Below are 15,565 nucleotides of genomic sequence, written 5' to 3'. Positions count from 1 at the left end.
TTATCTGATTTCTTTATGTGCGTTATCGTGAAGGTGTGTTTCTGTCTTGCGCGCACATCTCTTCCAGCAACACAGGACGCCGCTTTACGCTTCAACCGTTGCACTAATGGCTTTTCACAAGCGATAACAATCGCTCGGATGAGGAGAGTTTTTAATGCAACAAAACGCCCACCACCAGGGGGAGGCAGGCAAATGCCACAGTGTGGCAAAAATGCAATCAAAAATGCCTTGATGGGGGCGGCACGAAAACCAGTCGCTGTTGCCTGCCACCTGCGACAATGCGCTCCAATGCCCGATGCCGTTGCAAGCTGTACGTTGCACGTTTTGGCGCCTCGAGTGTTAATAAAATGTTACAGTTAAATTAGCGTAACACATGCAGCAGCAACAGCAGCAGTACCCGCACCAGCAGCAGTAGCAGCAGCAGTGGCGCTGCAAAATGCAAAATGAATTGCAACCAAATGTTGTGCAAGATGATTACATTTCTTTATGATTGGTTCGGTCCGGTCCGGTGCGGTCCGCTTCGTCAGACAATATCCAGCATCCACAGGCAACCTGAGATGCCAACACCAGCCCCAACACACACACACACACACATATATAAGCATTTACATAAGTATAGGCACATAGAAAATTTGCATAATATGTGAATGCTGCCATATGCAAATACTTTAAATACACTCGGAGATAAAATGGTCATCAACTGCGATTCTGCATTTTGTGATCGAGTTCGGAAACGGGAAACACATCATCTATTCTAAGTATAGACTTTTGAACTAGCGAGGCTGGTCTTTTAATAATAATAACTTCTTAGTGAGGACAAGATCAGCTAAACCTTGCAGACAACCGAATGGCTCTGAGTATTCAGTAGAGCCGTGTACATATTGTTGTTAAAATAAAAAGGAATATATAGTAAATGGAAGAACCTTCCGTCTCTTTGTATACATATGTATACATAGTTATGTATATTAAGTCGAAATTATATCTAGTATTACTTCATATACCTGTACTATCTCCGCTTTATCGCTTACAAGTTAAATTTTCTTTTATTTATTGTCAATATTAATATGCAAAATGATTCTTTAATCTATCTGATTTCAGCTATCTTGTAGTCATCTATTTTCAGCCTATATTCTTCAAATGAGGCTCGATTTGTAGCTTTCATATTTAAGTATATTGAAGAGATTTCTTTCATATTTTTTTATCCGCATAGATATACTAGTAATAGCACGAGCAGCTCCTTAAAAATAATATCTAGATTAGATTAGAGGCTTAGGATTCTCGAAATATCACTTACCAAGCAGATAGACTAGAATTCGACTTTGTAATTCGTCTCAAAGCAAAACTTATAAAATAATTTTAGGATTTAAATTGAACAATTCTTTGAAGTTCTGAATTAGTTATATTTATTTATTTATAATGATGCCTTAATGATTTGATTTTTATTCGATTAATTGTGCTGCCTATTCATTTTCTTTTAGAGCTCACAATAAATAGCATAGGAATTCATTTTATGAACAGCATTGCGTTCTGTGATAGTCACTCTGCATTTCTCTCAGTGCAAGCAGCAAATAATATTTGAGGTGTTGAATGCAGCACCAAAGCTAAAACAGAAACTACTTATGCATACGATTGTACTTCGCTTACAATTGGGAAGAGGCGAAAATTAAAATACCTACATAAAAAATTCATGTATTAAAAAAATAGCAACTGCAGCAACAACCACAACAACAACAATAATAATAATGCATGCAGACAATGAGGCTGCAGAAAAACGCACCGAAAGCGCAGAAAAGTTTACACGGAAGCTGCCGCAAACGACTGCATAACTGCAGCAAAAAATATAAATTTTGCATGGCTCTGAATTTCGAAAGTGCAACGAAATTAAATGAGCGTTAAATTCACAAATGTTTGCAACAACAACTGCCATTAGAAGAGGAAGCAGAGACTGCCAATTGAAGCTGTGAATGTGGCAATTAGTGTGGGCGAGAAATCGACAAGTGCGGCCTCTGCCACCTGAGATCAAACAACTAAGCACTGTTGGCTTTGTTGTTGTTGTTGCTATTTATTAGCAGCGTGTATTATAATTTAACTTTTGTGTGTGAGTTCAATGCACCCCTCTCAGCCAGTTGGCAAGTCGCTTAAAACCAACACCCTTCGACCGGCGGCGGACAAAAGCGAACATCCAAGAAATCTCATAAAAAGAAAAACGCATAACTGGCGCAATTTTTGAAACAAAAGGCGAGCAGAAAACCATAGACGATACACAAAGGCATAAAAACTTACGCTTAAGAATAACAATAAAGAAACCAGGAGCTACATAATAGTATATGAGAAAACTTTATGTAATAAAGAATATAAGAAGAAAAGCTAACTTGCCACAACGGAGCGGTAATACGCTTGGAAACTTTCAGGGTATGTATTTGAATTAAAATAATTTCAAATACAAATGAAAAAACAGATCTAAAGTAATTAAAAAGGACAATAAAAAAAGGTTTCGGAATGTTTCCAAGTTTCCAGGCAAATAAATGTTTATTCTAATAATTATACTCTAGTTAAATAATACAAATGAAAAAACAAATCTAAGGTAATTAAGAAGGACGATAAAAAAGGGTTTCGGAATGTCCCTTTAACAAAAAAACTTTCAGGATAACAAATAATATACTCTGGCTTAATAATATTATTATTAAATTTCGAATATATATTCAAAATCTATAAAAATTGATTTGGTTTTTCTGTTCCCATAACTAAACTTTTGGAAAAACAAATTGTATTTGTCATCACATGTGATTTATATATATTTATATAAAGTAATACCTTTCACGAATTATTTTTAAAGAACAACTTCAGATGTGATAATAGCTTTTCATTCAGCTGTGCGACTCATGGAGACGTCATGTGGCTATCAGTGTCGCACAAATTTGAAGTAATAATTATTTTTACGCACAGTCATTAACTCACGCGAACTTTATTAATGGGGGAACTGTTTATCAAGCTCGGTGGTTTATCAATTCTGCAGCACATTTGTCAAATAATCGCGGATGTGGGCCACAAAGAAGCCAAGAAGAATATGTTGGAGTAGAAAGGTAAAACGGTAAACTGATGAGTCACAGGCGGCGATCGGTTATTGGCCATGTTTACAATGTGGTGGTGCTGGGAGAGGCCCTCTGGCTAACGCAATGTCGCGCTTTTCAATTGGCATACGATGCTGCTGTGTTTCGGTAGTTTCGCGTAAAAAGAGTTGAAAGAAATGCCGTTTACTGTTACGAGCGTTTGACATATGATCTTAGCATGATTGGGCAAATGGCCGGTGTGCGACTGTACAATGGACCCATGACGTGGATAAAGAGTTACAGTATTGCCTGCAGCCAACAAATCTAAATGAGGGAAAGTGATGCTGAAGTTGCAGAGGTGGAAGACCACTGGCTGGTTTTGTGAAGGTCTGGGAAAGGTAGTTTTTAAGATGAGATAATTCTGAGCAAATGAGGCAGTTGTTGTCTCATAACTGATTTAACTGCAACTTAAAATAAGCTATAATACGTTAAGATGACGATTGTTTGACTGTAGAAGACTTGATCATTGTAGAAGTTTAGATAGTTCGTCAGGAAGTGAAAAAAGATGATGAGATGAGATGATGAGATTGTAGAAATGGGGCAATTAGTCTAACGACAGCTAGTATTAGCTTAACTTATTGATACGTCAACAAGATCGTTGATCATTCAACAATATAAGTTATGATAAGCTTTTAAATCAATCAATCAGAGTGTAATGACAGCTACACTATATAGTTTATCAGTTGCACTGCACTGGGAAGTAAAAGAAACAGATCACAGATCATTCTTCAAATGCTCACTTGAGTGCTGTGATGATGATAGATCATATGATCTTAGGTATCAAACAGACAGCCAATATCAATATGCTACCCTCTGCCCTTTCTACTGATCAACGAAACAGATCACTGAGGATTATATAATTTATATCTTCTCCCATCAACCATGCCATCAACCATAATCAATATGCTACCCTCTGCTGGTGCCTACCATATATCTTACAACAGCTTGATCGAGTGATCAAAAATAATAATTAACTGTTGGCACTATTAAATTCTTTTTTTTTAATGGAAGCCAACACATCTGACAGATATTGACTCCGCCATCCATAACGAATGATGTAGACAGTGCTTTATAGTTCTAATTGTAATTAATATGCATGGAGCAAGACAAAAGCAGAGCACAAAGCACTTCTGGTTTTAAAGCCAACGGCTGTCAACTGGCGATGTTGCTGTTGCTGTTGCAGTTGTTGTCACATTATGGCCATATCGAATAACCTTCACACACACACACACACACAAACTCCTATATATATAAATATGTATATCTGTACAGTCGTAGGCAACCGGTTAGGCACACTTACATAAACATCGCAAAAATAATAATAATAAGTACGAGCAGTTATGTGTGTGCGCGTTGCAGCAACTCGTTATAAAATTAGAAAATGCAACACAAAATAGACGCGGCGGCAGCCTCGGGCAGGCTGCCAACTGCCCAACTGTCCGTCCGCCCAACCGTCCAACTGCCTGCCAGCCAACCCACTAACATCAACATCAACATTAACATCAACTTGCCAAGACAAGAGCAGCGGCGATAGCGACAGCAGCAGAGCGGAAACGCGTTGCCATGTTCGGAAGCCATCTCGGTGGGGTTGCTTTTCTGGCGCCACGGGACTGGAAATGCATTTCCAGAGCATTTGTCAAGTTTTCATCGCTGAAAAGTTCTTGCCGCCACTGTCCAACTATGGTGATATTGAATACAGACTGTCCACATATGACTATAATTTATCAACTAAACTAAACAACTCCTACACTCTGTTGATTTGCATACCAATTTGTTTTGTTTTCATTGCAACTTTTCTTGCTTTATTTCGATTGAAATTATAACTTCTAGTAATTATTGTATACCCTACACTCTACTGCCATGTATTTTGAAAAATAATTCAATTTTTATAGCAGTTCAGCAACTGATATGCCTTTGTTGCTGGCCCTAACTGGGCTGTTTTAAGAGCTCCAACTTAAATGATAAATAGTTTACTAAAAAAAACCTTTTTTTAAATTTAAGCAAACATGTGAAATGAGCGAAAAAGAGCTTTGTTAGGTAATATTTAGGCTGGCACATGCCACGCTGTCATAATTGTGATAATTTCGCATTCTAAGAAGTCTCTTATTAGTGGAGTGCTTTAAAAAGATGCGCGTGACAAACAATTTAACAGAAATAATGAAAACTTAAATGAAATAAAACTGAAAAGTTCTTAAAATAAAGCCAAGTTGCATCACATTTGGTTTACAAATGATGTCAAATATTTAAAGAAATTGTTTATATTTATTTGCAAAATACGCCTTAAAATGTTGCAGAATGTTTTTGGAGAAACCTTTCTTTGCGCCGAATAAGCTAATAGGTATTAGAGTGAAGAAAAGGTAATTGTCTTTCTTTGAAGATATGTGTATGAGAGACTATTAAAATTTCGCATTCTTGGACAAACATCTCTATTCGCTGAATAAGCTAATAGGTATTATTGTGAAGAAGAAGTAATTGTCTTTCTTTGAAGATATTTGAAAGAGAGACTATTTGTTCAGAACAATATTTATATCATAACTTAGCCAACAGGTGCTCATCAGTCTGTTAACAAATTAAGTTATGATATAAGTATTGAACTACAGCGATTGCTCACAATTTAGAACACACTCTGGATATTTAAAGATCAATCTAGTAAAAAATTCGCACATAACAAGCGATTTCAAAGACTCTCATGTATAAATTTTAAAATAGCATTTTTCTTGTTAGCCAATTATTGCATCTACTGCACTAATCTTCAGTGATTTAAACAAGTTAACAATAGACAGCTTACATCAATGTCGATCAGTTCAACTAAACAGTTCTACTCTACTCTAATGCCGTATGCAAAAGCTCTCCAATTGGCCCATTGTTGGGTAATTGACGCGATTTCAATCAATTTCAACGCGGCTTTGTACCATTATTGGTGGTAAGTAGAGATACCCACAGGCGTCAGCATTGACCCGGCTCATTAACTTGTCTGAAAAGGCGGTTTTGTTACACAAGTTGCCTTGTGCTGTTCCATCGGCTACATATTGCCAAAGATTAGACAAAAGCCGCCAAAGCGCAACCGCCAACAACGTGACGCACGCGCAGGCCCAGAGAACAAAGCCCCCAAAGGCATTTCCAGCTCGGTGCTGACGCAACTCAATCTTCGACTGCAGTTCAGCTTCCCGTTGTTGGTGTTGGCCAGAAAAACCGCCAGCCTTTTGTTTTAATCTCGTCAAGTTGATGGATGGGCTGTCGCCCTGGTGTGTGGGCTTTGTTAAGTAAATATCATTTAAATGCGCACCAAATGCTTAACCAGAAATATCAATTAAAGTTCAATTGGCCGCGGAACTTCTGCATGTGTGTGTGTGTGCGGATTACAACAGAGAGTCAAGTTTAAATGTTTGGCTTGTGCTTTGAACCATAGCGCATAACTGAGCGTTTGCACATACGGGTAGCTCCGCCGTTGTTGAAGGTCAGTGGCGTTCACAGATTGTGGGTCAGGGCACTGCCAAGACTTTAAAGTTCAACTAAATGAGAACTAAAAGCGATTTTGTTTCAGTAGAGGGGGGAGGGACTCTATTATATAGATTTTGCTTAGACTTGAATGACTGCAATGCCTTTAATTAACATCTTTTAAGAGACCTTCCACATATGACGTTTACTTGAAAATGTGTGGCTTACTTGTATTCTAGAAACTAAAGACTCTCTTCACCATTATGATGAGCCGAAAGATCTTAACTGAATGCAGCTTAATCGATAATGTCCGCCTCTTATAGTATTTACTTGAAGATGTGTGGCTTACTTGTATTCTAGAGACTAAAGACTTTTCACCATAGTGATGAGCCGAAAGATCTTAACTGATTGCAGCTTTAATGCTTGGTTAAACTCTTTAGACTCAGAAGCTTAACCAAATAACAAATCAATTATGTCCGCCTCTGATAGTATTTACTCGAAGATGTGTGGCTTACTTGTATTCTAGAGACTAAAGACTCTCTTCACCATATTGATGAACCGAAAGATCTTAACTGAATGCAGTTTTAATGTTATTTGGACTCAGAAGCTTAACCGAATAACAAATCGATAATGTCCGCTTCTTATAGTATTTAACGATAATGAGTCTTAGACACTAAATCGTTGAAGAAGCATATCTTCAAATGAGATTATATAGAGTCTGAAACAGCTATGAAAAATAATAATGAGTCTCAGAAACTAAAGCGATGAAGAAGCAAATCTTCAAATGAGATTATATGGAATCTGGAACACAAACCACTATGAAAAATAATAATAAAAATATGAATATAAATAAAAATAGATATGTATAACTGCAAATGGGAGTGGTGCCTGACATGCTTTCCCTCTAATTAAATGTCACACAAACTTTAACACAATCAGTTGATATAAACTGTCGGCTTGTCTAAGTGAAAAGCACGAGGCTTAAATACGCGTGAACTTGGCAACAGAATTTTGGTTTTGGTAACCTAGTTTTCAAGCCTTTGCACACACTAAGCAGTAAGCACTCAGTAGCTCTGGCAACTACGTCCGCCAGCCTGTTTTATTTAAATAAGAGAAAACATAGATCACGCAATTTCAATTTGAATAAAGAAGTTAAACAAACAGTGCGAATGCGAGGCAAACAAAACAAAAAAGCTATGGAAACCGCAAAGCCGCTTGTTTTCTGCTTATTCGTTAGTTGTTTTTCAGAATTATTTTTGACAATTCGATGAACGGTAAAAGAAAGTTGGGTCTGTCGTTTGACAGGAAACCAAGCGACGACATCATTAACGGCAGAACTCAAAAGCCATAATAATGACGGAAAATTAATGCAAAAATGTTCGCAGTCGCTCACTCGCTTTACTCGCAGGCGAAACTACGAACACACTCACTTACATGCCCGCTCAGGCGGCAGAGTGAATCATTAAGTTGGTTGACTGGCTGTCTGGCTGGCTAGCTGGCCGTCTGGTTGGGTGAAAGAAGTGTTTTCACAACAACCGGCAAAAGACAACAAAGGCAGCAACACCACATCATCCACATCAACCAAAAATAACAATCAACGACGCGGCGACAGAGAGACAAGACAGCCCACAATTTGCATGCTTCTTTGTTTACCTGCGTTTAAGTTTTGGCAGGAAGTTTGTTTGCACAGAAACCACCAGATAGCAACCAGGAGCTACCGACCACCCAGACAGTCTAGAACTCAGACAACACACCTACACTGAAAAAATAATTATGATAGGCACTCAGTCCACCAATCAATAAATAATAAAGTTTAAGGAGTCTCAAATTAAATTCTAATTTCGCTGTCTAGCTCTTTCGGGATTTCAATTTGAACACCATATCAGAAAGCTATAGCTTACCAACTCACGAGACTAATAAACGGGCTTAAAAATATAATACACCTTTAATTGAACGACTTTCTGCAACACTCTTGGCCCAGTCTGTACCCCACTGTACCTTTGTTTGAATGTATGTTCGCATGAAATCGTGGATTATTTCCAAGAGGAATTGGGGAAATAAGAATTTAGAGACCCTTAATTCATTCCTAAGTCGATCATTTTATTTTAACAAGAACTTAGCGCGATTGTGGCACAGTCAAGCTTCCATAATGTAAACGGTCTTTCTTCAATAGGTTTGTCAACAAATAAATTATACTCTTGTTCTTTCTTGGAGCTGGCAAAATATGGATACCAAGCGTGGTTTTCTAATTCCTATGCATTCCGAAACTTGTCATATAGACTTGGATAGATTTGTCATATTATCGCGAGTATATAATACAATTTGTGTCGTCTACCAAGTCTTCTTGTAAGCAGCATATTCCATTTCCCTTTCTTTTTTCAATTGGTTTGTCAACAAATAAGTGATACTCTTCTTCTTTCTTGGAGAGCTGGCAAAACATGGATACCAAGTATGGTTTTTAATTCCTATGCATTCCGAAACCGACGGATTCATGGCTCTAGGCTTGTCATATAGACTTGGATAGACTTAATCGCGAGATTATAATACAATTTGTGGGGTCTTCTTGTAAGCAGCATATTCTCTTTATTACCTTTGCCTACAGCACATAAAAATAAAAGCCTTATAAAATATCATTTCGAAAAAACTATTTAGCTTGTATGTTTTATTTATAAATATTTTTTTGAGTGTATTCAGAAGGAGCGGCCTTCTGTTTCGGGCATTGGCACTATCCGTCAGACATGCCAGCAAACAAACCACAGAACTGCTCTCCGGATCGCTCGGAGTCGTCTGCGGTGACGGCGTCAAATTGAGTTAGCATTAGTCAAACTAAGGATTGTCTAGGATGAAGTCCTAAAAGTGCTCCGTAAATCATAAACTGCTGACAATGGCAGCAGCTAGCTACAAACTTGCCAACACTCCGCTAAGTATATTAATTTTTTGCTTTCCACATTTTTCCACTACTTGTGCCGCTTCTCACGCTCGCTAAACTTGCTGCCCGTCATCGTCTATATACCTAGGTATATGTATGTGTATATACAATAGCAGCAAACATACATATACATACATTGAAGATAGTTTTTATACAATGTAGACATTTGGTCGCTGCAGCATTTGCTCAGCAGACACCCGAGTATTATTTAGTAAATGCACATGTCAGATTTTCACACGCAGGGGCAATACTTGTACGTTTTTACAGACTTCTATAGACATACATATGTATGTACATATGTTCAGTGTTTGGTGACTGCAAATATTTGCAGTAAGGCGGCAAACATACGCTGTAGCCCAGAATAATTCCCAATGCAATCAATGAGTTCAAAAGAGATGCTCAAAAATTGTAAGCTAAGTAGGCGAGTTTTAAGAAAATATTGAAAATGTAAAGCCCTTAAGGTATATACACTTACATCATTAAGATTGGAAGTATTCCTATGTTGCCTAAAATTTTAAGTAAGTGCTGGAAATTATTCATCTCATTGTGTCGGAGGGTGTTGAAAATATTGGGCTTAAGCTACTCATTTGTAGATGTAAATATAGATAAAGAGTTCTGTTTTTTTAGGTTTACAATTTTTAACATTTCTACAGTTCGAACAGGAGTTTTTTGTTTTGAAATTATTATCCAATACTTCATTAACTACGAGCTCAATTTAATACTGAGCTTCCCTTTTCAATACAATTCTGATACATTTACGATTCTATAACCCACTTATGACACTAAATTATTTACAGTTCGCTTTAAATCGATTGTTCAACTATAATGTCAAATGTATTTATGGCTTTCATAGACAAATAAACATTCTATACCGCTGGCTAATTACGAAACGTCAACAATTATGCCATAAACAAAACTTTTCGAATTTAGGCCAAAATATTTGCAGGTGACAAACACATATGAGCCACCAAAAGGCAATTTAATAAATAAACATGTGGCGGGAATTGACGGGCAAATAATTTACAGCTACAACAAAAAAAATATACTGCCGATTGGTGTTGCCAACAATCGAAGTTGGCCCGAAACTAACACAACTTGGCGCAAAAACAAATGCAATGAAGTTGCAGGGGTTTGTTTGTCTTTGGCTTTTTGTATTTTATGGACCTTTGGGAGCGTTGCTGTGTTATTGAAGTAAACAAAAAAAAAAAGCACGTACGAAATGTCAACAACAACAACAACCACTGTAAAATGTTATAAATGCATGGCCAAGTCGACGGCATAAAACGCAATGAACAGACAAATGCCATTTCCGACTGCAGTCAGACATGAAGCTACTGGCCAGCCTAGTGGGGGGAATGGCAATAACGACAACACGTGGCGTGGAGCAGGCGGAAGCTAGTGGACAATGGAAGCAACAACAACAATGGCGAATGGGTGCGGCAGCTCGTGGCACCCCAACCCCCCTCCAACTACCTCTAGCATTCGTACGCTCATACCAAAAAGTCTGCTCTAAATTTCAGGCCAAAATACGCGACGTGTTTTATGTTGGGTATTTATGGAGTTGCATGCTCCTTCGCCTGCCTGCCACAAACTGTTGGCTGCAGTGTTGCCGATTCTTGGCGGGTACGGAAATAAGCTAGAAATCGCCAATTGAGTTAGAATGCTTAATAATCAACGATTTTTCATTGTTTTCATAAAAGTAAATTCTTTTTTCTAAGCAGGTACTATATTTAAGTATAAAATTCTTATTAGTTTTTATTGAAATATACATATAACATTATATTCAGTAAATACTTGTGTAAGTCGTAAAATTTGTGAGCAAACTAAATAGCTCTTCAAGTCCGAAAACTCTACTGCCTGATTGGTGTAAGATAAGTTCAATGACTGCACAGATCTGATCTATCTTGGATACTTATTGACGTTTCAATTTTGGAGCTACGTTCTCTGGAGTACAAAACACTTTTTCAAATATATAGAAAGAAACATAGAAAAGTTAATGAGACCATGGCTATCAAATAACGGGAGAGTTCTAGTGAACTACTTTATATCAGGAACCTTTATGGACCTTTAAAGCAAAAATCGCAGTGTTTCTATTGTGTCTTTTTGTTAATACTTTGGTTACAGAAAGAACACTTGACTTCTCAAAAGCCTTTAAACCCCATCAGTCCAGTCCCCCCTATATTATATCTTGCTCCCTAATCAACAAATATTTGCGCGTCTATCACGACCACAAATGTCAATAATCGATCAGGTTTTGTATCTACGAGTTATGTCCATGCAAACAATTGCTTAGATATAACTATAAAGTAAATATTTGTTACTGTGAGCTTGGGAAAATCCAAATAATATTTGATATAAGTAGCAGCTTTAATAACTTATGATTAAACAACTCTATTAAAGTGTTTTTAGACATAAAAAACCTCTAGAACGGGGAAAAATAGCCAAATTGGCTACACAGTTTTGGGTCTCTGCCGCCCTCAACCTCCCTCTGATTCTTTCATGGGTGTGCTTTGAACGTGAATTATGACTTCAGGCAAGAGAGTTGCAAGTGTTGTTCCGTGTCAGGGAAGCGGACAGCGGGGAGCATAAAGAAAACCACAACTCCATGTAATTTTGTAAGTGCAACTGCCTAACAAAAAATTGTTGTTGTTGTTATTGTTGTTTTCCCTGCTGCTCAAGTAGGTGCGCCCCCACATTTCAATGCTAATTTGTCGGCTGGCAGGCATACGACGAGTATGCAAAATGCCTTCGAGAGCCCAGCCAGCCAGCTAGCCAGCCAGCCAGCCAGCCGGTAGGCGAACCAAAATGTGGAGCGCTAAACTTGTTGGACAACTCAGTGCGTTGCTGGGTGTGTGTAATGGATGATAACGTCCGCCATGGGGGTGGTTAGCACCAACAACAACAACAACCACTGGCGACGGATATAAAAATAGTTTCTGTTATTTTTTGTCTGTCACTAAAACTGACACGCACACGTGCAGGCGCAGAAATAACTTGGGTTAACCGGCAACCGGTCCCCGGTAATTAAATGAAGTAAATTGTGGGCGTGGTGTTTATACGGACAACAGAATTTCTGATTTTGTGTAGCTTTAAAGAATGTGTGGATATGAAATTGTGGCATTTGTGGTTTAAAATTGCGAGCAAATCATGTTTGACAGAAATTCATTTTTAAATATTTTTATCTTCTCTTTTATCATCATTATGTGTTATAATTGGATAAAGATCGGCGGAATATGGCATTGGGTTGGGCATCATCCCAATCCCATATTGTCTAGTGGTTAGGATATCCGGCTCTCACCCGGAAGGCCCGGGTTCGATTCCCGGTATGGGAAAACTTTTTTGTTTGTTTGTTTTGTTCTATTTCTTTTTTGTTAATACCAAACAAATTTCATGTTTGGTGAATATTTGAAAATAATGACAGCACCATCCATAAGGATGGAGAAATAATTTTTGGTGTGTTGTTTTTTGTTCTATTTTTATTATAACAACTTTTAAGGATGTGTAAAATATTTTTTGCAAGTAATTATTTAAAGTAGGACCCAAGTCCCATATTGTCTAGTGGTTAGGATATCCGGCTCTCACCCGGAAGGCCCGGGTTCGATTCCCGGTATGGGAAAACTTTTTGTTGTGCATATTTTGTTTTAAAATTGTCACAAATTCTAACGTTTTTATTTAAGTTGTGCACTTATTATGGATTAAGGTGTTATTCATTATAATTATTTATTTAATAATGCATAAAGTGGTATTTTAGAAACAATAATTTTCATTTAGAAATATTATTTCTTCATCTTAAATATTAATAATTATGTAGTTTAAATTTCTCTAACTTTATCAACGATATTGATTGAAGTTTACTTAGAATTATTAACATGTTTCTATTAGCTTTTATTATTTGCAATGAAATAAATATAAATTAAAATGAAAATAATATGGATACTATTTATAGACAGAGTATTGTGTATTTCTATTTTAAGGGCAAACAATGTTGCTTTAGCTCTCCAAATATTTAAAGTTGTAGCTTTTGAATTAGGCTTTTTTATTTTATTCAGAGCATGTTTAGCAGTAAAAGTAAATAAACACTAGTTCGATGATTATAATATTGTAATTTTTGCACAATATGACAACAATCTACTTGCCTTAATTGTTAATCATGTGATGCCATTAATAGTCAATATTTTACCTGAAATAAAAGGGAAAATGCCGGGTTAGTTGAGAATAAAATATGTAAGCAAATAAGTAAATATCATCTACAATGGGCATATAATTAATATGACCAAATATTTGCACATTTGTGTGCGGCCTTTGAGGTACAAAGACAGACAGCCCGCCGACTGATATCTGTGAAGTGTGTGATGTTGTTGTTGTTGTGGCTTGTATGGTTTCATCAGCAACAACAACAACAATAACAATTACAAAGACATCTTAATATAAGAGCAAGCAAAAACCATTTTCGCCATTCAACGCCCGCAGGCACGGTTCCCCGCTCCCTCTCTCTCTCTCGCTCTCTCCCACGCTCTCACAATCCCGCAAACAATAAAAACAACAACTGCGACTACAAGAAAAACGCCCGCTGGGTGTTGCTAGTGAGTGCATATGTGAGTGTGTGTAGGGGAGTGTGTGCGCGTGTGTGTGTGCGTTCACATGAATTAACCCACTTTCGTTTCCATTCACACCAACCATTCAGCATCAACAAATGAGCCAAACAACACGATTATGAAATCGAAAACGGTTTTTATTTAATTTATTTTATTTGTTCGTTTGCTGCCTTTTTCTTTCCATTTTCTGTTCAATAACAACAGCAACAGCAACTGCCAGCAAACTGTGCGAAAATTAGATCATGTGGAAATCTGTTTGTAATCGGTGTACAAACCAGTGGGCAGGATGCGAAGGGTTAATTAAATGCAAATGATTTCACAAAATGGCTAATTTAGTTATTTTGGCTTAACTCTGATTGTTGAAAGCAATCGAAATAAGCTTAATTTCAAGTGTAAATACATTTTATTAATCAGCTTAACTCATTGAATTACAATTTTTTGTACAAGTTGCTTTTGGGTGAAATGAATAAATAGACTATTTTATTCATTCATTCATCAACCTCTTTCCATATTCGCCTGATTTGGCCCAGTCTGATTATTACGTTTTTGAAGCCATTTAAAAAGCTATTTACCACGATTCTGAAGGATATGCTTCCTGATCTTGTATTATCTTTACATTAAGTCGGAAGGTAATAATTTTGAATAAAATAAATTTATTTTGCCATAAAATCAATTCGATGTTATGATTTGGACGCTTCTAGTCCGCTTTTTAGACTGAAAAAGTGCAATCATAAAAAAAGCAATATAGTTTTCCATTTTTTTTGATTCTCTCATCAAAATAGATATCTTAGCTTAATTCACTTCAACCTTCAAACTGTAAAGGATCATCTTTCAACTAAGCATACATCTCTACACACACAACCCCTCATTTAACCTTCAGTTATTTTGCTCAGAGAAAAACAATAAGGAAATCAGGCACATTCACCTTGACGCTAGCCTGACATTGACCTCCAAATTCCAGAAGCAGCTCGAGGGAAACAAAAACAAGGCAGTCAGACAACAATAATAAACCGCCTGACTTTCTAAGGCAATTTTCCGTTCATAGCTAGAAAGTCTCGGCATTAAACAATGTGCATTTTCTTTGCCAAATCACTTTTAGCATTTGAGCGTTTGCTAAAAACTGCAACTTTTATGAAAACGCATGCATGTCCATATATATCTGAACATAAGTACGACAGCAGTTGATATTAATGTATCTCTGGATGTTGCATCGCCTCTAGTCATATGTTTAATGAAACTTGCAGGCAGTGAGATAAATAAAATACAATGTGCAGCAATTTGGTGACAAATGCGTGTAATTTCGTTTTGCCAGTTGTAATTACCGCATGAGCTGGGGATGAGTTGGGATTTTAAGCTTGAGCTAAAACGCTGAAACGCATGTGGTTTCGAATTTATTTTATTTCATCCAAGCAACTAATTACGCACATTAAGAAAACCTATTCACAAAAATATACAACAATTAAACGGAATGCCTTAAATTGCATTCATTAAAT

General features: G+C 37.0%; 1 protein-coding gene and 2 non-coding genes across 5 annotated transcripts in view; 2 read left to right on the top strand and 1 right to left on the bottom strand.

The window, feature by feature from the left end:
• The window catches only part of LOC115631956 (mitogen-activated protein kinase-binding protein 1), a 97,796-nt gene that overhangs the window by 65,866 nt on the left and 16,365 nt on the right, over positions 1–15,565 (bottom strand). The gene's annotated exons all lie outside the window — the stretch shown is intronic.
• Trnae-cuc lies at positions 12,738–12,809 on the top strand. Its single transcript has one exon. It is a non-coding gene; the product is annotated as a tRNA-Glu (tRNA).
• On the top strand, positions 13,022–13,093 carry Trnae-cuc. The gene has a single exon. It is a non-coding gene; the product is annotated as a tRNA-Glu (tRNA).

This window comes from Scaptodrosophila lebanonensis, unplaced genomic scaffold, assembly GCF_003285725.1.
Source record: "Scaptodrosophila lebanonensis strain 11010-0011.00,11010-0021.00 unplaced genomic scaffold, SlebRS2 tig00001412-arrow-pilon, whole genome shotgun sequence".
NCBI classification, from domain to species: Eukaryota; Metazoa; Arthropoda; class Insecta; order Diptera; family Drosophilidae; genus Scaptodrosophila; species Scaptodrosophila lebanonensis.
Note: the sequence above shows the minus strand (reverse complement) of the source record. Positions and strands in the feature narration are given on the sequence as shown.